Consider the following 25,925-nt stretch of genomic DNA (forward strand, 5'->3'; position numbering starts at 1 on the left):
GATCAATGGTATTAATATTAACTCTTAAACAATTATTATACAAGTACATGAATACCTTCTTATTGTGAGATATACAGATGATCCAGAAGTATATAGAGCGTGACTTGAAAGTCCCCCTTCACTCCCACTCCATCCTATTTCTACTCCATTCTCCAGAGGCAACCCTTATCAAGTTAGCACATCTTTTTCCTTGTAGTATTCTTTTGTAACTTACATATTGTTTTTAATAAATGGTATTATCCATACATATTATACTGGAAATTAATTTTCCCTTCAATATATGTCTTGGAGATCTTTCCGACTCATTACGTGTAGGTCTAACATGTTCTTTTTGGTGACTGAAGAACATTCTTGGTGATTCTAGTATTCACATAGGTGATCCTTCCAACACCCTGGTCTATCCTACCACTTATTCCCATGGTCGTACTTTAGACCTGTGCTGTCCAATATAGTAGTCATTAGCCATGTGTGGCTCCTGAGCATTTGAAATGTGAGTAGTCTAAATTGAGATATGTAGTAAGTGTAAAACACACATTAAGTTTTAAAGATTTACTATGTAAAAGAGAATATAAAACATCTCAATAATCTTTTGATTACATGTTGAAATGTTACTCTTTTGGATATATTGGGTTAAATAAAATACATTAAAATTAATTTTACCTGCTTTTTTTAATCTGGCTACTGTGAAATTTTAAGGTATATACACAGCACATATTTTTATTGGACTGTGTTGCTCTAGACCTTGTCATTATCAATAAATTGAAATTCTTCACATTCTCAATTGTAAAATCCCATATTCTGATCACTACCTCCTGTCCTTCCTGTTTATTCCTTCTCATACCACAATCCGGCATTACTTCAGGTCTACCAGAATCTATAATCCACCAATCCCACTACCTTTTCACTGTCTCTCACCCCCGACATCCTTACCATCCTTCTCCAGCTTCAGCCACATCAATCTTTTTAAAGTTTGCCGATATCAAGGAAAAAAGAAAAACATAAAAATGAATCTAGCTAAGGTTGATTTTGAAATAAAGATATTTGCCTCTTGTTTTCTTTTGTGAATTTTCTGTTCATGTCTTTGGCGCATTTGATTTGTAGATCAAATAAATTCTCTATAAATTCTGGGTATTTTGTTTCTTCATATGCTGAGATAGTAATCTGAGAAATACAGCAAGGTTGGTTTAGGTTCACCTCCCTTGCCACCTGAAAGCAGGAGAGATTTGTATCTTACTCCATGACTTCAATTTGCCTTTTTTACAACAGAAAAAATAGGGAAGTCTATCAATGTTTTCCACTGGCTTTGGAAAGCAGTACTTGCCAGAGTGGCTGTAAGAGGCCTGAAAGGAGAAACTAGGGAAAACTTGGTCTGGGCCTGAGCCCAAAGGTGAAGCTAGGTGAACCACAGTGAAGAAAGGCAGCAAGTCACTAGAGGCAAGATAGTTCAAAGGTGTGAAGTACAGCCTGGAGCTCCACTATCAAAAGTTCAAATCCTGGCCTTACTACTTAACAACGGGATAACTTTGAACAAGCTATTTCACCTCTCTGCACCTCACTTTCCTCATCTGTAAACTGAGAAATAAAGATTGTACTTACCTCATAGTGGTGTCAGCACTAAATGAGTTAATACATGTAAATCAAAACAGTGGCCAACTCACAGGAAGTCCGTATATGTTACTGCCATTACTGTTGTTCCTGTTGCTCTTACTGCATGCCAGCTAGCACAGTCCTTTCCCTAGCCTGTAGTTATCTGTTTAGCATTTTTCTAGGAAAGATTAGAAAGAAGCACAGCAAAGAAAATTCACAAGCTATCTTTCGCTTGAATAAATACATATTCATTTATTCAACTAATACTGATTCAAGATACAGCATGTGAAAGACACTGTATACCACACGTTGGGCAATCTACCTAACCTTTCTGACTGTGTTTCCTCTTAAAACATAGTAATAACTGCTTTGCAGTGAGGTTATAGAAATGGAACCATACCATACCTGGCCTATAGGAGGTGCTCAATAAATGTGGTTACATTGCCTGTTTTCCCTGATGTTCTCCCTGAGTTATATGTAATGACTAAGATATGATCCCAACTATGAGAACTTAACCTTCTCTCTCTTGGCTTTTCCCCTGCATTTTCTCCAACTGCCTTAGCCATGTGATTATCCCCCTGCTTTTGTATTTACTGCATCATATTGCATTACTTGCTATGTATTGTATCATATTGATTTTCTTCCTGCCTTTGTACAATTATACTGTCTTGTGTAAACCATTCAGTATTTGAATTTCCAACTTTAAGCAGTAATCTAATAATGAAGAAATGGTATTCTACAGATGCGGCTGATTTCATAGAACTTGTTCACTTACATTCCTAAGCCTCATTAAAAAAAAAGATTCTTCCAAAGATACATAACCCATATTCCCCTATCTTCATCATCTTATCCCCACAAAGACAGTCACGCTAACATTAATAAAAATAATAATTGAATCCTGGTATCCCTGAGTCCCACCAGCTTCACTAAAGTAATGACCCCCAAAAGCCTCCCCAAGATTAGACATAGCAGAAGAGTAGTAAACTTAAAGACACAATATCAACTTCAAAGTAAAACTGAAAAAAAAAACCTAACATAGTATTAGTGAGTAGCCTTATATACCTGTAATTTAAGTCAATTAAGGAAGGGATGAGCAGAAAAAATTTTTTGATATACTAATGGCTGAAAATTTTCCAGATTTGATGAAATGTATAAAACAAAAGATTCACAGATTTCCAGTCCAAGGTGGTAATACAGGAGACCCCTAAACTCATCTCCTCCCACAAACACACCGAATCTACAGCTACACACAGAGCAATTCCCTCTGAAAGAAATCCAGAAACTAGCTGAGCAACTCCTACACATCAGGCAAACAAGGAAATATCCACACCAAAATAGGTAGGAAAGGCTGAGAAACACTTGCCATAAGCCCCCCTGCCAGCACAGCAACATACTCTCATGAGGAAACTTGAAAATCCCAGTTTCTCCCACACTGTTGGCCACACACCTTCCAAGTGTCTGCTCCTCTGGTGACACGGGGCCGGGAGATGATCTCCTCAGCTCCTTGCCTGGGTGGGCAAGTCAGGCTCTAGGGCCAGCAGAAATCCTCGTTTGAGGGTCCCACTGAGGGTGCCCGGTCAGAGTGCTACAGCTGAGCAGAGCGGCTGCTTGGGACTACTGCTCAGGTGCTGCAGAAAGCCTTCTTGGAATCTGACATGTTATTACTTTCAGACAGTTGGCCAGCTGCTTCTGACTTAGCCACATGAAGGCTCAGACTATCCCAGTCTCTGAACTGAAGAGAACCAACACTATTAGCATATCTCTCACCACCATGAATGCAAGGTATTTCAATGAAGAGTATCAGGAGGACATCTACAAATCCCAGACTGGCATGTGCAAGTTCTGAGGAATGATGGAATAACCCAATGTATCTGGGTGACCTTTGGAGACAGCTGAGACAGAGCTACAACAGGGCAGTGGCTGACACACAACTCAAAGCACATTTTTCCAGCCGTGTGGCTGACAGGGTTTTGGTGCTCTGGCCGGCTGTCAGGACTGAGCCTCTGATGTGGGAGAGCCGAATTCAGGACATTGGACCACCAGAGACCTCCTGGCCCCATGTAATATCAATTGGCGAGAGCTCTCCCAGAGATCTCTGTCTCAATGCTAAGACCCAGCTCCACTCAACGACCAGCAAGCTCCAGTGCTGGACACCCCATGCCAAACAACTAGCAAGACAGGAACACAACCCCACCCATTAGCAGAGAGGCTGCCTAAAATCATAATAAGTTCACAGACACTCCAAAACACACCACTGGATATGGTCCTGCCCACCAGAAAGACAAGATCTAGCCTCATCCACCAGAACACAGGAACCAGTCCCCTCCACCAGCAAGCCTACAAAACCCACTGAACCAACCTTACCAAAAAACAACGGGAACTACGAACCTGCAGCCTGGGAAAAGGAGACTCCAAACACAGTAAGTTAAGCAAAATGAGAAGACAGAAAAATACACAGCAGATGAAGGAGCAAAATGGGAAGACAGAGAAATACACAGCAGATGAATACCAGAACAAACAAATGAAGCAGAAATAGGTAGTCTACCTGAAAAAGAATTCAGAGTAATGATAATAAAAATGATCCAAAATCTTGAAAATAGAATGGAGAAAATAAAAGAAACATTTAACAAGGACCTAGAAGAACTAAAGAGCAAACAAACAATGATGAACAACCCAATAAATGAAATTAAAAATTCTCTAGAAGGAATCAATATCAGAATAACTGAGGCAGAAGAACAGATAAGTGACCGGGAAGAAAAAATAGTGGAAATAACTACCACAGAGCAGAATAAAGAAAAAAGAATTAAAAGAATTGAGGACAGTCTCAGAGACCTCTGGGACAGCAGTAAACACACCAACATTTGAATTATAGGGGTCCCAAAAGAAGAAGAAAAAAGGGACTGAGAAAATATTTGAAGAGATTACAGTTGAAAACTTCCCAAATATGGGAAAGGAAATAGTCAGTCAAGTCCAGGAAGCACAGAGAGTCCCATACAGGATAGATCCAAGGAGAAACATGCCAAGACACATATTAATCAAACTATCAAAAATTAAATACAAAGAAAAAATATTGAAAGCAGCAAGGGAAAAGCAAAAAATAACATACAAGGGAATCCCCATAAGGTTAACAGCTGATCTTTCAGCAGAAACTCTGCAAGCCAGAAGGGAGTGGCAGGACATATTTAAAGTGATGAAAGGGAAAAACCTACAACCAAGATTACTCTACCCAGCAAGGATCTCATTGAGATTCAACACAGAAATTAAAACATTTACAGACAAGCAAAAGCCAAGAGAATTCAGCACCACCAAACCAGCTTTACAACAAATGCTAAAGGAACTTCTCTAGGCAGGAAACACAAGAGAAGGAAAAGACCTACAATAACAAACCCAAAACAATTAAGAAAATGGTAATAGGAACATACATATCGATAATTATCTTAAATGTAATGGATTAAATGCTCCAACCAAAAGATATACACTGGCTAAATCAATACAAAAACAAGACCCATATATATGCTGTCTACAAGAGACCCACTTCAGACCTAGGGACACATACAGACTGAAAGTGACGGGATGGAAAAAGACACTCCATGCAAATGGAAATCAAAAGAAAGCTGGAGTAGCAATTCTCATATCAGACAAAATAGACGTTAAAAGAAAGACTATTACAAGAGAGAAAGAAGGACACTAACTAATGATCAAGGGATCAATCCAAGAAGAATACATAACAATTGTAAATATTTACGCACCCAACATAGGAGCACCATAATACATAAGGCAAATGCAAACAGCCATAAAAGGGGAAATCGACAGTAACACAAAATAGTAGGGGACTTTAACACCCCACCTTCACCAATGGGCAGATCATCCAAAATGAAAATATTTAAATAAGGAAACACAAGCTTTAAATGACACATTAGACACGACGGACTAAATTGATATTTATAGGACATTCCATCCAAAAACAACAGAATACACTTTCTTCTCAAATGCTCATGGAACATTCTCCAGGATAGGTCATATCTTGGGTCACAAATCAAGCCTTGGTAATTTAAGAAAATTGAAATCGTATCAAGTATCTTTTCCAACCACAACGCTATGAGACTAGATATCAATTACAGCAAAAAAGCTGTAGGGGGCTTCCCTGGTGGTGCAGTGGTTAAGAATCTGCCTGCCAATGCAGGGGACATGGGTTTGAGCCCTACGCCGGGAAGATCCCACATGCCGAAGAGCAACTAAGCCCGTGTGTGATAACTACTGAGCCTGCACTCTAGAGCCCATGAGCCACAACTACTATAGCCTGCATGCATAGAGCCCGTGCTCCGCAACGAGAGAAGCCACCACAATGAGAAGCCTGCGCACTGCCACGAAGAGTAGCCCCCACTCACCGCAACTAGAGAAAGCCTGCGAGCAGCAACAAAGACCCCGTGCAGCCAAAAATGAATAAATAAATAAATTTATTTTTTAAAAAAAAGCTGTAAAAAATACAAACACATGGAGGCTAAACAATACAGTACTAAATAACCAAGAGTTCACTGAGGAAATCAAAGAGGAAATCAAAAAATACCTAGAAAAAAATAACAATGAAAACACGATGACCCAAAACATATGGGATGCAGCAAAAGCAGTTCTAAGAGGGAAGTTTATAGCAATAAATCCTACCTCAAGAAACAAGAAATATCTCAAATAAACAACCTAACCTTTCACTTAAAGCAATTAGAGAAAGAAGAACAAAAAAACCCAAAGTTAGCAGAAGGAAAGAAATCATAAAGATCAGAAATAAATTAAAAAGAAATGAAGGAAACGATAGCAAAGACTAATAAAGCTAAAAGCTGGTTCTTTGAGAAGATAAACAAAATTGATAAACCATTAGCCAAACTCATTAAGAAAAAAAGGGAGAAGACTCAAATCAATAGAATTAGAAATGAAAAAGGAGAAATAACAACTGACACTGCAGAAATGCAAAGAAAGGATCATGAGAGGTTACTACAAGCAACTATATGCCAATAAAATGGACAACCTGGAAGAAATGGGCACATTCTTAGAAAAGCACAACCTTTCAAGACTGAAACAGGAAGAAATAGAAAATATAAACAGACCAATCACAAGCACTGAAATTGAAACTGTGATTAAAAATCTTCCAACAAACAAAAGCCCAGGACCAGATGGCTTCACAGACGAATTCTATCAAACATTTAGAGAAGAGGTAACACCTATGCTTCTCAAACTCTTCCAAAATATAGCAGAGGGAGGAACACACCCAAACTCATTCTACGATGCCACCATCACCCTGATACCAAAACCAGACAATGATGTCACAAAAAAGAAAACTACAGACCAATATCACTGATGAACATAGATGCAAAAATCCTCAACAGAATACCAGCAAACAGAATCCAACAAAATATTAAAAGGATCATACGCCCTGATCAAGTGGGGTTTATCTCAGGAATGCAAGGATTCTTCAATATATGCAAATCAATCAATGTGATAAACCATATTAACAAGTTGAAGGAAAAACGATATGATCATCTCAATAGATGCAGAAAATGTTTTCGACAAAATTTAACACCACTTTATGATAAAAACCCTCCAGAAAGTAGGCATACCTCAACATAATAAAGGCCATATATGACAAACCCACAGCCAACATCGTTCTCAATGGTGAAAAACTGAAAGCATTTCCACTAAGATCAGGAACAAGACAAGGTTGCCCACTCTCACCACTATTACTCAACATACTTTTGGGAGTTTTAGCCACAGCAATCAGAGAAGAAAAAGAAATAAAAGGAATCCAAATCAGAAAAGAAGTAAAACTGTCACTGTTTGCAGATGACATGATACTATACATACAGAATCCTAAAGATGCCACCAGAAAACTACTAGAGCTAATCAATGAATTTGGTAGAGTAGCAGGATACACAATTAATGCACAGAAATCTCTTGCATTCCTATACACTAATGATGAAAAATCTGAAAGAGAAATTAAGGAAACACTCCCGTTTACAATTGCAACAAAAAGAATAAAATACCTAGGAATAAACCTACCTAAGGAGACAAAAGAACTGTATGCAGAAAACTATAAGACACTGATGAAAGAAATTAAAGATGATACAAACAGATGGAGAGATATACCATGTTCTTGGAATGGAAGAATCAACAATGTGAAAATGACTATACTACCCAAAGCAATTTACAGATTCAGGGCAATCCCTATAAAACTACCAATGGCATTTTTCACAGAACTAGAACCAAAACTTTCACAATTTGTATGGAAACACAAAAGACCCTGAATAGCCAAAGCAATCTTGAGAAAGCAAAACGGAGCTGGAGGAATCAGGCTCCCTGACTTCAGACAATACTATAAAGCTACAGTAATCAAGACAGTATGGTACTGGCACAAAAACAGAAATATAGATCAATGGAACAGGATAGAAAGCCCAGAGATAAACCCATGCACATATGGTCACCTTATCTTTGATAAAGGAGGCAAGGATATACAATGGAGAAAAGACAGCCTCTTCAATAAGTGGTGCTGGGAAAACTGGATAGCTACATGTAAAAGAATGAAATTAGAACACTTCCTAACACCATACACAAAAAAACCCTCAAAATGGATTAAAGACCTAAATGTAAGGCCAGACACTATCAAACTCTTAGAGGAAAACATAGGCAGAACACTCTATGACATAAATCACAGCAAGATCCTTTTTGACCCACCTCCTAGAGAAATGGAAATAAAAACAAAAATAAACAAATGGGACCTAATGAAACTTAAAAGTTTTTGCACAGCAAAGGAAACCATAAACAAGACCAAAAGACAACCCTCAGAATGGGAGAAAATATTTGCAAGGAAAGCAACTGACAAAGCATTCATCTCCAAAATATACAAGCAGCTCATGCAGCTCAATATCAAAAAAACAAACAACCCAATCCAAAAACGGGCAGAAGACCTAAATAGGCATTTCTCCAAAGAAGATATACAGATTACCAACAAACACATGAAAGGATGCTCAACATCACTAATCATTAGAGAAATGCAAATCAAAACTACAATGAGGTATCATCTCACACTGGTCAGAATGGCCAGAAAGTCTACAAACAATAAATGCTGGAGAGGGTGTGGAGAAAAGGGAACCCTCTTGCACTGTTGGTGGGAATGTAAATTGATACAGCCACTATGGAGAACAGTATGGAGGTTCCTTAAAAAACTAAAAATAGAGCTACCATATGACCCAGCAATCCCACTACTGGTCATATACTCCGAGAAAACCATAATTCAAAAAGAGTCATGTACCACAATGTTCATTGCAGCACTATTTACAATAGCCATGACATGGAAGCAACCTAAGTGTCCATCGATAGATGAATGGATAAAGAAGATGTGGCACATATATACAATGGAATATTACTCAGCCATAAAAAGAGACGAAACTGAGTTATTTACAGTGAGGTGGATGGACCTAGAGTCTGTCATACAGAGTGAAGTAAGTTGGAAAGATAAAAACAAATACCGTACGCTAACACATATATATGGAATCTAAAAAAAATAAAGTAAAATGGTTCTGAAGAACCTAGGGGCAGGACAGGAATAAAGATGCAGATGTGGAGAGTGGATTTGAGGACACGGGGAGGGGGAGGGGGAGGCTGGGACAAGGTGAGAGAGTGGCATGGACATATATACACTACCAAATGTAGAATGGATGGCTGGTGGGAAGCAGCCGCATAGCACAGGGAGATCAGCTCGGTGCTTTGTGACCACCCAGAGGGGTGGGATAGGGAGGGTGGGAGGGAGACACAAGAGAAAGGGTATATGGGGATATGTGTATATGTATGACTGACTCACTTAGTTATACAGCAGAAGCTAACACACCATTGTACAGCAATTATACTCCAATAAAGATATTGGGGGAAAAAAAGAAAATCCCAGTTTCTCCCTGACGAGGGAAGGGAAGGGTTTGGACCCAACACCTAGTGCCACAACATTTGACTTCCATCTGAGTGGCCCCTCAAAACACCTAGTTCTGAAAGCCAGTAGGCTTACAGCAACTCCATGAGACCCATTTGTAGGAGCACTAGCTGTAGCTATCCTCAGGGCTCAGTGCAGAGGGAGCAGGCAAAAAATGCCAGGCTTCCAGTCTTCCCTGAATGGGGTTTATTTTTGCACACTTTAACAAATGCTGCCTGAAGGTCAGAATTCTAATTTAACTTGCATCTAGGGGCTAACTGCAATCCTTCCCAGAGACCAGGGAAGCCAGAAGTCACCTTTCCACCTTCTCTCTTGAGGCTGCTCCAAGTCACCAGTATCTCCCTGGAAGGAGCTAATATACTCATCTGTACCCCAGCTTTTGCAGCTGCTTCCCAAGGGGTGGGTCCCCAGATCTCCTGGCTCTGATAACCAATAGGCTCCCATTCGCTAGTCCCAAAGACAATAGCAAACAAAAAAGCAATTCTTAAACTGGCTATACCCCCAGGGCTCAGCACAGAGTAAGCATGCACAAACCCCCATCTCCCAGTCTTTCCCTAAAAGGGGTCTCTTTGCATACTCTAAAAGATGCTGCCTGAGGTCAGGCTTCTAATTTAGCATGCATCTAGAGGCTCACTGCAATCCTCTCCAAACACTAGGGAAGACTGTGGACACCTCCCATACCCTCTCCTTTTGGTCTGCTCTGAGTCACAGTTATCTCTCTGGAAGGACCTTGTACACACATCTGACACAGCAGCTTTAGCAGCTGCCACCTGAGAGAGCCAGGCAATCTGCACCCAGATTGCCTGGCTCTGAAAGCCAATGGGGCTTACATTTAGGAGTGTCACAGGATTGCACTAAACAAATAACAAGTTCTTAATGAGCTCAAAAACACTCCATCCACTTTGGCTCTACAACCCAACCCAGTGCGGAGAGAACAGACAAAAACTCTGAACTGCCACTGGGACCGGGAGTGAAGAAATAGAGAGATGTTTGTAAAAGGGTACAAAATTTCAGCTATAAGATGAACAGGTGTGAGGATCTAATGAAAACCATAGTGACTCTTGTTGATAACACTGTACTGTATAATTGAAACTTGCTAGGAGACTAAAACTTAAATGTTCTCAAACACAAAAAGATAAATGTGAAGTGATGGATGTGTTAATGAAATAGATGAGGGGAGTCCTTTCACAATGTATATGTACATATATTAAATCACTGTGATGTACACTTTAAATATCTTACAATTGTATACATTAATTATACCTCAAAATAGCTGAAATTTTTTAAAACCCCAGATTCAAGAAGCTCAATGAACTCCAAGCAAAATAAATATGAGAAAAACTACTCCCACACCACATCACAATCAAATTGCTTAAAACCAGTAATAAAGAGAAAATCTTAATAGGAGCCAGAGAAACACCTCGAGAAATAATAAGAATGATAGCAGACTTCTCACTGGTAATAATGCTAGCCAGAAAACAGCACAGTAAAATCTTTAAAATACTAACATTTGAAAAAAGTCAACCTAGAATTCTGTACCTAGCAGAAATATTTTTCAAAAACTAGGGCTGAAAAGGGAGGATGACAACAGCATGATGGCAGAATAGGAAGCCATAGACCCTCCTTCTCCCATAGACACAGGAATTTAACAATACTACACAAACCATGTGCCTTTGTGAGAAATCCAGAAACCAGTTAAAAGGATCTTGTAAGGCATAACCCTCCCAGACTTCAGACGATACTACAAAGCTACAGTAATCAAAACAGCATGGGTATTGGCACAAAAACAGACATATGGATCAATGGAACAGAATAGACAGCCTAGAAATAAACCCACCCAGTTACAGTCAATTAATCTTCAACAAAGGAGACAAGACTATAAAATGAAGAAAAGACACTCTCTTCAGCAAGTGGTGTTGGAAAGGTTGGACAGCTGCATTTTTTTTTTTTTTTTGACTGTGCCACGTGGCTTGCAGGATCTCAGTTCCCCAAGCAGGGATTGAACCCAGGCCATAGCAGTGAAAGTGCCGAATCCTAACCACTAGACTACCAGGGAGCTCCCTGGACAGCCACATTTAAATCAATGAAGTTAGAACACACCCTCACACCATATACAAAAATAAACTCAAAATGGCTTAAAGACAAATATAAGACATGACACCATAAAACTCATAGAAGAAAACATAGGCAAAACATTGTCTGACATAAATCGTACCAATGTCTTCTTAGGTCAGTCTCCCAAGGCAATAGAAATGAAAGCAAAAATAAACAAATGGGACCTAATTAAACTTACAAGTTTTGTACAGCAAAGGAAACCATAAACAAAAAAAAATGAAAAGACAATCTACAGAATGGGAGAAAATATTTGCAAATGATGTGACCAACAGGACTTCATTTCCAAAATATACAAACAGCTCATACAATTCAATAACAAAACAACCCAACTGAAAAATGGGCAGAAGACCTAAAGAGACATTTCTCCAAAGAAGACATACAGATGGGCAACAGGCATACGAAAAGATTCTCAACATGGCTAATTATTAGAGAAATGCAAATCAAAACTACAATGAGGTACCACCTCACACTGGTCAGAATGGCTATCATTAAAAAGTCTACAAACAAGAAATGCTGGAGAGGGTGTGGAGAAAAGAGAACCCTCCTACATTGTTTGTGGGAATGTGAATTGGTGTAGCCACTGTGGAAAACAGTATGAAGGTTCCTCAAAAAACTAAAAATAGAGTTGCCATATGATCCAACAATCCCACTCCTGGGCTTATATCCAGACAAAACTATAATTCAAAAAGATATATGCACCCCTATGTTCATAGCAGCACTATTCACAATAGCCAAGACATGGAAACAACCTAAATGTCCATTGACAGATTAATGGGTAAAGAAGATGTGGTACATATATACAGTGGACTACTACTTAGCCATAAAAACAGAATGAAATAATGCCATTTGCAGCAACATGGCTGGACCTAGAGATTATCATACTAAGTGAAGTTAGTCAGAGAAAGACAAATATCCAAGATATCACTTATATGTGGAATCTAAAATATGACACAAATGAACTTATCTACAAAACAGACACACAGACATAGAGAACAGACTGGTGGTTGCTAATGGGGCGGGTTGGGATGGATAGAATGAGAGTTTGGGATTAGCATTTACAAACTATTATATATAGAATGGATAAACAACAATGTCCTACTGTATAGCACAGGGAACTATATTCAATATTCTCTGATAAACCATAATGGAAAAGAATAAGAAAAAGAATGTGTGTGTGTATATACATATATGTGTGTGTGTGTGTGTATATATATGAGTGTGTATATATATATGTATATATACACACATACATATGTATAAGTGAATCACTTTGCTATACAGCAGAAATGAACACAACATTGTAAATCAACTATACTTGAATAAAATAAGTTAAAGAAAAAAAATGGATCCTGCACCCCAGGTGAGCACTAAGCCAACTGCCTCAAAGTCAGCAAGAAAATTCATGGCACTTTCTCTCACCAGAACCCCTACTGCCCACACAGTGTGACACCATTAGGAGGAAAACCTCAATTCGCATATTCTCCCTGGTGAGAGAAACAAGTAGAACGTATGTCCATTATTCTGACTTTTAGGGGGGCTGCCTGAGGGACCATTTTCTGTCTTACTTGAATCCAAGTACTGACAGGAATAGAGGCCAGATTAGGGGTATCTGAGAACAAAACCATCAACATTCACCAGAGTTTTCATTACCAGAGACACTAGGTAGAGTTCCAATACTGCAGCTTATTATAGTACCAAAGAGGCTACAGTATCAAAGAGACACTCCAGTGGGAGCTCTCAAGAAGAACTGGCAGACTTCCCTGGTGGTGCAGTGGTTAAGAATCCACCTGTCAAGGCAGTGGACACGGATTCCAGCCCTGGTCCAGGAAGATCCCACATGCCACAGAGCAACTAAGCCCATGTGCCACAACTACTGAGCCTGCGCTCTAGAGCCCACGAGCCACAACTACTGAGCCTGCGTGCCACAACTACTGAAGCCCACGTACCTAGATCCTGTGCTCCGCAACAAAAGAAGTCACCACAATGAGAAGCCCGTGCACCACAACAAAGAGTAGCCCCCACTCACCACAACTAGAGAAAGCCCGTGTGCAGCAACGAAGACCCAATGCAGCCAAAAATAAATAAATAAATAAATTTATTTTTTAAAAAAAAGAAGAAGAAGAAGAAGAACTGGCAAACCTCCTAAAGCCCAGAGAGGATACATCCCTAGAAAAGATTTGAGTGGTCTCCAGAATCCCTAGCCAGGCTCAGTGGAGAAAGTTCTCCCTACACAATTGCAGATTAAAAAGTCTGGGGGTGATGGCTGATTCTTCAAATGCTAAAATCCCAAGAAAAAAATAACAAGCCATACAAAGAAACAAGAAAAATGACACATTTAAAGGAACAAATTAAATCTCCAGAAACTAACCCTAATGAAACAGAAATATATTAATTACCAAAAAATAAAAAAATAAAAATTATTGTGATAAGGGTGCTCAATGAATTAAAAGAGAACATAGATAGACAACTAAAATGAAATCAGGAAAATTATGCATGAACCAAATGAGAATATCAACAAAGAGAGGAAACTATGAAGAAGAACCAAACAGAAATTCTGGAACTTAAGAACACAATATCTGGATTGAAAAATTCACTAAAGGAACTCAGCAGCAGACCTGAGCAGTTAGAAGAATGAATCCATGAACTTGAAGGCAAGACTTTCAAAAGTACTGTTGCAGAGGAGTAAAAAGAAAAAAAGAATGATGAAAAATGAAGGGGAGCCTAAGGCACTTTTGGGTCATCATCAAATGGAACCATATATGCACCATGTGAATCCCAGCAGAAGAAAGAAAGAAAGGAACAGAGACTCTATTTGAAGAAATAATGGCTGAAATCTTCCCAAATCTGAGGAGAGAAATGGACATACAAATTCAAGAAATTCAAGAAACTCTAGTTAGGAAAAATCTAAAGGGATCTACAATAAGAGATATTGTTCGAAGAGGTAATCTATTAGAAGACATGACCACTAGTTGACCTAAAAGCTGGACCAGGGCAAACAGAGGCTTCTCACCCCCTTCCCTGTCCTTAGAATGTACGTTCTGCCCATCATTCCCACAGTGGGAACCATTTTCAAGGACACAGCCTTGAGAGAACAGTACTGTTGAGACCATCAAGACAGTATACATGACTGAACCTAGTTAAGGCCTCTCTATAAACTTTTAAGATTCTGGCAGGCAGGTGATGTGGAGATTACTCATCTTGCGGCCACCCAAGACAAGCCTTGTATGTAAATTCCCCTGTTTATTAAAATTGCCACCTACCAGTATGAAGTGGTCTGCTTCATTCTTCAGTCTCTCCTTACCCTCCTTGTAGAGGGGCCAGTTTGTAAGCCGACAGACGTTATAATCAAATTGTCAAAAGTCACAGGCAAAGAATCTTGAAAGCAGCCAGGAAAAAGCAACTTTTCTGTACAAAGGAGCTACTAGTAGATTGTCAGCAGATTTCTCAGTGGAAACCTTCCCTGGAAGGGAGTAGGATAATATATTTAAAGTACTGAAACAAAAAAAAATGCCAACCAAGAATACTATATCTTGGAAAACTTTTCTTCAAAAACAAAGGAGGAATTAAAGAGTTTCCTACAAAAACAAAAGTTAAGGGAGTTCCTTACCACTAGACCTGCCCTACAAAATGCTGAAGGGACTCCTTCAAGTTGAAGCAAAAGGATTATAAACAACAACACAAAACCATACAAAAATATAAAACTCCCGGGTATAAGTAAATATTTAGACAAATATAGAATTCTGTAGTGTGATAATGTATGTGTGTAAATCACTTTACAATCTAATATAGAATTTAAGAAACAAAAGCATAAAAAATTGTTACAAATTTATGTTAATGGATACACAATATAAAAGAGGTAATTGTATCATCAATAACATATATAGGCATACCTCATTTTATTGAGCTTTGCTTTATTGTGCTTTGCAGATACTGCATTTTTCACAAATTGAAGGTTTGAAGCAACCCAGCATCAGGCACCATTTTCCCAACAGTATTTGCTCTCTTCAGTCTCTGTGTCACATTTTGATAATTCTTGCAATATTTCAAACCTTGCACCTGATAAAGATTACAACTCACTGAAGACTCAGATGATGGTTAGCATTTTTTAGCAATAACGTATTTTAAAATTAAGGCATGTACATTGTTTTTAAAGACATAATACTATTGCACACTTAATAGACTACAGTACAGTGTAAATGTAACTTTTACATGCACTGGGAAACCAAAAAATTCGTGTGATTTGCTTTATTGTGATATTTGCTTTATTACAGTGGTCTGGACCGAAGCCACAGTCTCCAAGGTACGCCTGTAATAAGAAAGGCAGAGATGTAAAGGAGTAGAGATTTTACAGGCAATTGAAGTTATTATCAGTTTAAAATAGATTGCTATACCTTTAAGATGTTTCATGTTATTGCAATGGTAATCACAAAGAAAATACCTATATAATTTACACAAAGGGAAATGAAAAGAGAATCAAAGTATGGAACATTCTCAAGATAGGTAACATGTTAGACCACAAAACAAGTCTTTTCACATTTAAGAAGACTGCAATCATACAAAGTATCTTCTCTGGCTACAATGAAATGAAACTAGAAATAAACAGTAGAAGAAAAATAGAAAAATCCACAAATATGTGGAAATTAAACAATGCACTCTTTTTTCAAGTTTATTATTCAAATATATATATATATTACTCAAATGTATTCTCCTCTATATATTATATTAACTTTAATTTAAATCTGTTTCTTCCATAGGTACAACTAAAATCCCTCAAATTTCAGTTCAAATATATTCACTTTGTTTGTATAAACCAAATCCATCTTATTGTGTTTGAACCAATTCACATCAGTGTCGGGAGAGGCAGCCCACCATGGGCCCTCCTGCATGTCCTTGCTGAGTGTATCAAGCTGCAAGCCTTACCTCTCCTCTGACACTGCACCCTTTCTATGTCACATAGGCAATTAATACCTAAAGCTCACCACAGATGCCTATAACAATAATAAAACATTCTTCACTTTTTTCTTCTTCGCACACAAAAAATCCTATTTATTTAAATTTTTAAAGATAAAACACAAGGTTTTAATCATTTTTAAAGTATTTATATTTTGGTTTCTTTTTTTCATTAAGACATAATTGAGGATTTCCCTGGTGGCACAGTGGTTAAGAATTCACCTGCCAATGCAGGGGACACAGGTTCGAACCCTGGTCCAGGAAGATCCCACATGCCGCGGAGCAACTAAGCCCGTATGCCACAACTACTGAAGCCTGCGCACCTACAGCCCGTGCTCCGCAACAAGAGAAGCCACCACAATGAGAAGCCTGCACACCATGACAAAGAGTAGCCCCCACTCAACGCAACCAGAGAAAGCCTGCACGCAGCAAGGAAGACTCAATGCAACCAAAAATAAATAAATAAAATAAAATAAAATTTCAAAAAAAAGATATCTAGAAATCTCTAAAAAAAGACATAATTGATATTATCATTATCATCAGATTATCATACTAAGTAAAGTAAGTCAGAAAGAGAAAGACAAATATCATACGATATCACTTAGATGTGGAATCTAAAAAAATGATACAAATGAACTTATTTGCAAAACAGAAATAGACTCACAGACATAGAAAACAAACTTATGGTTACCAAAGGGGAAAGGAGGGGAGGGATAAATTAGGAATTTGGGATTAACAGACACACACTACTATATATATAATAGATAAACAACAAAGAGCTATTGTAGAGCACAGGGAACCATATTCAATATCTTGTAATAACTTATAATGGAAAAGAATCTGAAAAGGAACATATAAATATTTATTATATATATATAACTGAATCACTTTGCTGTACACCTGAAACATTGTAAATCAACTATACTTCAATAAAAATAAAACTTTTAGGGACTTCCCTGGCAGTCCAGTGGTTAAGACTTCACCTTCCATTGCAGAGGGTGCAGGTTCAATCCCTAGTTGGGTAGCTAGGATCCCACATGCCTCGCAGCCAAAAAACCAAAACATAAAACAGAAGCAATGTTGTAACAAATTCAGTAAAGACTTTAAAAAATGGTCCAAATCAAAAAACTCTTTAAAAAAAAAAAGTTTTAAAAAAAGACATAATTGACATATAACGTATTAGTTTCAGGCACACAACATAATGATTTAATTATGTATACATTTCAAGATGATTACCACAATAAGTCTAGTTAACATCCATCACCACGTATATGTATAATTTTTTTTCTTGGGATGAGAACTTTCAAGATTTACTCTCGTACCAACTTTCAAACATACAATACAGTATTATTAACTATATTCACCATGATACAAATTACATCCCCAGCACTTATTTATTTTATAACTCCCTTCACCATTTTGCCCACTCCAAACCCTCATCTCTGGCAATACCAATCTTGTTCTCTGTATCTGTGAGTTTGGTTTGTTGGTGGTGGTGTTGGTGGTGTTTTGTTTTTTTTTTTAATTTATTTTTTTGGATGTGGACCATTTTTTAAATCTTTACTGAATTTGTTACAATATTGCTTCTGTTTCATGTTTTGGTTTTTTGGCCACGAGGCATGTGGGATCTCAGCTCCCCGACCAGGGATCAAACCTGCACCTGCTTCACTGGAAGGCAAAGTGTTAACCACTGGACCACCAGGGAAGTCCCAAGTGGTGGTGGTTTTAGATTCCACATATAAATGAGGTATGTGGTATTTGTCTTTCTCTCTCTGGCTTATTTCACTTAGCATAATCCCCTCAAGGTCTGTCCCTGTTGTCACAGATGGCAAGATCTCCTTCTTTTTATGGTTGAATAATATCCCATTCATCCCTTAATGAACACTTAAGTTGAGCCCATCTCTTGGCTATTATAAAATGCTGCAGTGAACATGGGGTTGCATATATCTTTTGAAGCTAGTGTTTTCATTTCCTTCAGATAAACACCCAGAAGTGGAACTGCTGGATCATACAGTAGCTTTATTTTTTAATTTTTTGAGGACTTCCATCCTGTTTTCCATAGTAGTTGCACCAATTTACATTCTGACCAACAGTGCACAAGGGATTCCTTTTCTCCACATCCTTGCCAACATTTGTTATTTCTTGTCTTTTTGATAATAGCCATTCTAACAGGTGTGAGGTGATAACTCATTGTGGGTTTGATTTACATTTCCCTGATGATTAATGATTCTCAGCACCTTTTCATATACCTGTTGGCCATTTATATACCCTCCTTGAAAAAATGTCTATTCAGATCCTCTTCCCATTTTTTAATGAGATTTTGGGGGTTTTCTTGCTATTGAGTTATATGAGTTTTTTATCTTTATATATTTTGGATGTTGACCACTTATCAAACACATGATCTGCAAATATTTTCTCCCATTTGGTAGGTTGACTTTTCATTTTGTTGATGGTTTCCTTTGCTGTACAGAAGCTTTTTGGTTTGATGTACTCCCACTTGTTTATTTTTGATTTTCTTGCGCTTGCTTTTGGTGTCAAATATAAAAAATCATCACTAAGACCAATGTCAAGGAAAGAATGTACTATTAAACAACAAATGGGTCAAAAAGAGAGCATTATAATTTAGAAAATTCTTATTTTCTAAAAGAAATAAGGAATTTATTTATTTATTTACAAATACCTAGATCTTTTCTGGATCTGAAAACCCACAACATATCAAAACTTATGGATGCAGTGAAAGTAGAACCAAGAGGAAAGTTTATAGCCGTAAACACTTACATTAAAAGAGAAAGGTCTCAAATCAAAAACCTAAACTTACACCTCAAGGAACTAGAAAAAGAAGAACAAACTAAACCCAAAGTTAGTAGAAGGAAGGAAATAATAAAGATTAGAGAATAAATAAATGAAAAAGAGAATAGAAAGACAATAGGAAAAAAATCAATGAAATCAGTAGGTTTTTTTTTTTAAGATTTACAAAATTGACAAACTCTTAGCTAGACTAACTAAAAAAAAAATAAGAAGACTCAAATAGCTAAAATTAGAAATGAAAATAGGGACTTTACAACTGATGTAACAGAAATAAAAAGGATTATAAGAGATTACTGTGAATTATTATACGCCAACAAATTGGATACCTTACAAGGAATGGATAAATTCCTAAAAACATACAACCTTCCAAAACTGAAACATGAAGAAATAAAAAGTATGAATATACCTATAACTAGTAAGAAGATAGAAGCACTAATTAAAAAGCTCCCAACAAAGGAAAGCCCAGGACCAGATGCCTTCACCAGAGAATTGTACCAAACATTGAAAGAAGGATTAGCACCAATCCTCCTCAAACTCTTCTTAAGAACTGAAAAGAAGGGAACACTCCCAAACTCATTCTATGAGGCCAGCATTACCCTGATACCAAAACCAAACAAAAACACAAGAAAATAAAGCTAAAGACCAATATTCCTGATTAATAGTGATACAAAAATCCTAAACAAAATACTAGCAAACTGAATTCAACAGTACATTAAAAGAATCATACACTATGACCAAGTGGGATTTATACTTGGAATGCAAGGATGGTTCAATATACAAAAATCAATCAATGTAATACACCACATTAACAAAATCAAGGACTAAACCACATGATCATCTCAATCAATGCAGAAAAATTCAACATCATTTTATGACAAAAGTTACTCAACAAACTAGGAATAGAAAGAAACTACCTCAACATAACAAAAGCACGTATTAAAACTCAATAGCTAATAACATATTCAATGGTAGAGAACTGAAAGCTTGTCCTCTAAGATGAAGAAGAAGGCAAGAATACACAATCTTGCCAATACTATTCAACAAGTGTGGAAGTTCTAGCCAAAGTAATTTAGACATAAAAAAAGAAACTGGAAAAGAAGAAGTAAAATTATCTCTGTTCACAGATGACATGATCTGATATGTAGAAAAAACTAAGAATCCCAGAAAAAATAATGTTACAACTAAAAACAATTTCAGCAAAGTTTCAGGATACAAAATCAACACACAAAAATTAGTTGTGTTTCTCTTCACTAACAATGACCAATCCAAAAAGGAAATTAAGAAAACAATCCCATTTACTACAGCACCAAAAAAAAAAAGATAAAATACTTAGGAATAAACTTAACAAAGGAGGTAAAAGACTCATACACTCAAAACTACAAAACACTGCTAAAAATATCAAAGAAGATACAAATAAATGGAAAGACAGCCCATGCCTGTGGATTGAAAGACTCAATATTGTTAAAATGATCATATGACCCAAAGCAATCTACAGATTCAATGCAATCCCTATCAAAATCCCAATGGCAATTTTTGCAGAAATAGAAAAAAATCCTAAAATTCATGTGGGACCTGACTGGCCAAAACATTCCTGAAAAAGAAGAACAAAGCTGGAGGCCTCGTACTTTTTGATTTCAAAACATACTACAAAGGAACGGTAATTAATACAATATGATACTGGCATAAAGATAGATATATTAACCAGTGGAACACAATAGATAGTCAAGAAATACATCCTTGAAAAATATGGCCAAATGATTTTTGACAAGGGTGCCAAAACTACACAATGGGAAAAGGACAGTCTCTTCAACATATGGTGTTTGGAAAAACAGATATATTTCCACATGCAAAAGAATAAATTTGGGCCTTTTCCATACTCCATATCCAAAAACTCCTAAAAGAAGACATGGCAGAAAAACTTGAGGACACTGGAAAATGATTTCTTGACTATGACACCAAAAGCCCAGGCAACAAAATAAAAAACAGACATACGGGAGTACATCAAACTTAAAGACTTCTGTACATCAAAGGAAACAATCAACAAAATGAAAAGACAACCTATGAAACGGGAGAAAGTAATTGCAAGTCATATATCTTGACATGTGGTTAATACCCAGACATTTCTACAACTCAACAACAACAAAATCCATTTAAAATATGGGAAAATGAATTGAACAGACATTTCTCTAAATATTATATACAAATGGCCAATAAGCACATAAAAGGATGCTCAACATCACTAATCATTAGGGACACGCAAATCAAAACCACTTTGAAACATCCCCTCATACCCATCAGGTGGTCACTATCAAAAGGACAGAAAATAACAAGTGCTGGCAAGGATGTGGAGAACTTGGACCTCTTGTGCACTGTTGGTAGGAATGTAAAACAATGTATCCATTGTGGAAAACAGTATGGAGGTTCCTCAAAAAAATAAAAATAGAAATACCATGACCCAGCAACCTCACTTCTAGGTATATAGCTCAATAGACTTCAAAGTAAGGTCTTGAAGATATATTTACACATGAATATCCATTACAGCATTATTCACAATAACCATGTGGTGGAAGCAACCCAAACATCCATCAAAAGATGAATGGATAAAGAAATTACGGTATGTGTGTGCGTGTGTGTATATATACACACACACACACATATATACATATATATGTGTATGTATATACATATATACATATACAGTATAGGTATATGTGTATGTATATATGTGTGTGTGTGTGTATATATATACACATATATATGTGTGTGTATATATACACACACATATATATACATACACATATACATACATTGTAGTATTATGAAGTCTTAAGAAAGAAGGGAATCCTGTCACATCCTACAAAATGGATAAACCTAAATAAAATAAGCCAGTCACAAAAGGACAAATAATGTATGATTCCACTCACATAAAGTATATAAAGTAATAGAACTCATAGAAGCAGAAAGTAGAAAGGTGGTTACCAAGGGCTGAGGGGAGTGAAGAGGAGTAATTAGTGTTCAGTGGGTATAGAGTTTCAGTGTTGCAAGATGAAAAATTTCTAGAGATCTATTGCTTAACAATGTGACTATACTTAACACTACTAAACTATACACTTAAAGATGGTTAAAATGGCAAATTTAATGTTGCATGTTTTTTACCACAATTTTTTAAACTAGGACAAAATACTTTTTAGATTTCCAAAATGTGAAAGATTTCATCACCAGAAGATTTGCTTTCTAAGAGAATACTTTAGGTAGAATTATACCAGATGTAAATGAATCTATAAAAAGAACAAAAAACACCAGAGATGGAAAAGATGTGGATAAATATAAATTTTCTTATTTTTAAAAGTTACTTCACAGACAAATGACTAGTGATATCAAAAAATGATAACTATGTGATATGTGGTTTATAAAATATGTAAAAGTAAATGTATGACAACAATAGCATAAAGACTGAGAAGAAATGAAAGTACACTGTTGTAACATTCTGATACTATATGTAAAGTGGTATATTACTTGAAGATAGATTGTGACAAGTTAAAGGTGTTGTCATGAGTTGAATTGTGCCCCTCCAAAATATATTTTCAAGTTCTAATCCCCAGTACCTGTGAATGTAGCCTTATTGGAAATAGTGTCTTTGTAGATATAAGTTAAAACGAGGTATATTGGGTTAGGTTGAGCCCTTAACCAATGGTGTCCTTATAAGATAAGAGAAATTTGGGTACACAAACACACACAGAGGGGGAATGGCCATGTAAAGTCACAAAGACACAGGGAGAAACGTCATATGAAAACATAAGCAGAGATGCTTCTACAGGTGAAGAGACACTAAGGATTGCCAGCAACCACCAGAAGCTAGGAGAGAAGCATGGAACAGATTGTCCTTCAGCACTTCCAGTAGGAACCAACTCTGCCAATACATTGATTTCAGACTTCTAGCCACCAAAATAGTGAGTGAATATATTTGTTATTTTAAGCCACACAGTTTGTGGTACTTTCTTAGAGTAGCCTGAGGAAACTAATAGAGAGGTATACTGTATATGCTAAAGCAATCATTACAATTTTTAAAAAGAATTATAGCTAATTGGCCAACAAAGGAATAAAATAGAATAAGAAATAGTCAGTTCATTCAAAAAATAAAGGCAGAAGAAAGGGAAAGGGGAATGTAGAACAGGTGGAACACATAGAAATCAAATAGCAAGATGATAGATTTAAAACCCTAGAATATAAAAATCATATTAAATATAAATGGCTTAGACACCTCCTTCATTAAAAGTCAGAAACTGTCAATTTAGATTTTAAAAAATCCAATTATACACTGTCTTTAAATATAAAGACACAAATAGGTTAAAAGTGAAAGAATGGGAAAAGCACTGTCATGTTAACACTAATCAAAAGAAAGTTATTGGGCTTCCCTGGTGGCGCAGTGGTTGAGAGTCTGCCTGCCAATGCAGGGGACACCGGTTCGAGCCCTGGTCTGGGAGGATCCCACATGCCGCGGAGCGACTGGGCCTGTGAGCCACAATTACTGAGCCTGCGCGTCTGGAGCCTGTGCTCCGCAGCAAGAGAGGCCGCGATAGTGAGAGGCCCGCGTACCGCGATGAGGGGTGGCCCCCACTTGCCGCAACTGGAGAAAGCCCTTGCGCAGAGACAAAGACCCAACACAGCCATAAATAAATAAATAAATAATTACCATTTAAAAAAAAAAAAAAGATTTAAAAAAAAAAAAAAAAGAAAGTTATTGTAGGGACTTCCCTGGCAGTCCAGTGGTTAAGACTGTGCTTCCACTGCAGGGGTACAGGTCCAGTCCCTGGTCAAGGAACTAAGATCCCACATGCCGCATGGTGCAGCCAAAAAAAAAAAAAAAGAAAGAAAAAGAGTTATTGGAGTGGCTATATTATGTAAAGCAACTATACTCCAATAAAAGTTAATTTAAAAAATATTAAACAAAGTAAATTGCAAAGCAAAACATATCACCAATTATTAAGAAGATTATTTCAGGCCTCCCTGGTGGTGCAGTGGTTGAGAATCTGCCTGCTAATGCAGGGGACACGGGTTCGAGCCCTGGTCTGGGAAGATCCCACATGCCATGGAGCAACTAGGCCCGTGAGCCACAACTACTGAGCCTGCGCGTCTGGAGCCGGTGCTCCGCAACAAGAGAGGCCCGCACACCGCGATGAAGAGTGGCCCCCGCTTGCCGCAACTAGAGAAAGCCCTCGCACAGAAACAAAGACCCAACACTGCCAAAAGTAAAAATAAATAAATAAATAAATAAAAATTTTTTTAAAAAAGAAGGTTATTTCATAATGATACTGGGATCAATTCACCTTAAATGTTTATTCATATAATAACAAAGCTTCAAAATACAAGAAGCAAGAGCTGATAGAACTGAAAGGAGAAATAGAACAATTCCCATAAAAGAGAGTTCAATAACCTTTTCTCAATAATTGATAGAACAAGTTGGTAGAAATTCAGAAAGAATAAAGAAGTCTTAAAAAATGCTATCAACCAACTTATGGTAATTGATGTTTTCGAACACTTGGCATAACAGCAGCATATACATTCTTTTCAGTACACGTGAAACATTTACCCAGATGGACAAGAATCTGGGCTATAAATATCAATAAATTTAAAAGGATTCAAATCATACAAAGTATATTCTCTGACCACAATGGAATATAATTAGAAATCAATAACAGAAAGATATTTGAAAAATTTGAACAATTAGGAATGTAACACACCTCTTTTTTTTAATAGCTTTATTTACTTACTTTTTTATTTATTTATTTATTTATTTATGACTGTGTTGGGTCTTCATTGTTGTGTGTGGGCTTCCTGTAGTTGCGGCGAGCAGGGGCTACTCTTCATTGTGGTGCACGTGCTTCTCATTGCGATGGCTTCTCTTGTTGCAGAGCACAGGCTCTAGGCATGTGGGCTCAGTAGTTGTGGCTCGTGGGCTCTAGGGCACAAGCTCTGTAGTTGTGGCGCACGGGCTTACCTGCTCCTCGGCATGTGGGATCTTCCCGGACCAGGGCTCAAACCCATGTTCCCTGCATTGACAGGCAGATTCTTAACCACTGTGCCACCAGGGAAGCCCAAGAAAGTAACACACTTTTAAATAACCCGCAGGTCAAAGAAAGAAGCAGAGAGAATTTAAAAGTATTTTGAACTGAACAAAAATAATGAACAATGTTTCAAAATCTGTGGGATATAGTTAAAGCAGTACTTGGTGGGAAATTCATAGCGCTAAACTCATATATGGAGGAGAAAAAGATCTTACACCAATGACCTCAGCTTCCTCCTTAAGAAATTACAAAGAGGAACAACTTAAATCTCAGGTAGGAATAAGAAAGGAAAAAATACAGATCAGAGCAGAATGCAATCAAATTGAACACAGAAAAAAGCAAAACAAAAAAATCAATTAAATATGAAACTAGTTGAGAAGATCAAAAAAATTATAAACCATTAGCCAGATTGATAAGACATAAAAAAGAGA

The 25,925-nt window shown here is 37.2% G+C and overlaps 1 long non-coding RNA gene across 1 annotated transcript; it reads right to left on the reverse strand.

Annotated features, from left to right (window-relative positions):
• Window positions 1-1,145: 1,145 nt before the first annotated feature.
• LOC130708955 (uncharacterized) lies at window positions 1,146-25,304 on the reverse strand. The gene is made up of 4 exons (XR_009009348.1): window positions 25,201-25,304; window positions 15,562-15,727; window positions 14,932-15,131; window positions 1,146-1,765 (listed from the first exon to the last, which is right to left on the reverse strand). It is a non-coding gene; the product is annotated as an uncharacterized LOC130708955 (long non-coding RNA).
• Between the last annotated feature and the right edge of the window lie 621 nt (window positions 25,305-25,925).

The sequence above is a fragment of the Balaenoptera acutorostrata genome, chromosome 9, assembly GCF_949987535.1.
Source record: "Balaenoptera acutorostrata chromosome 9, mBalAcu1.1, whole genome shotgun sequence".
Lineage (NCBI taxonomy): Eukaryota > Metazoa > Chordata > Mammalia > Artiodactyla > Balaenopteridae > Balaenoptera > Balaenoptera acutorostrata.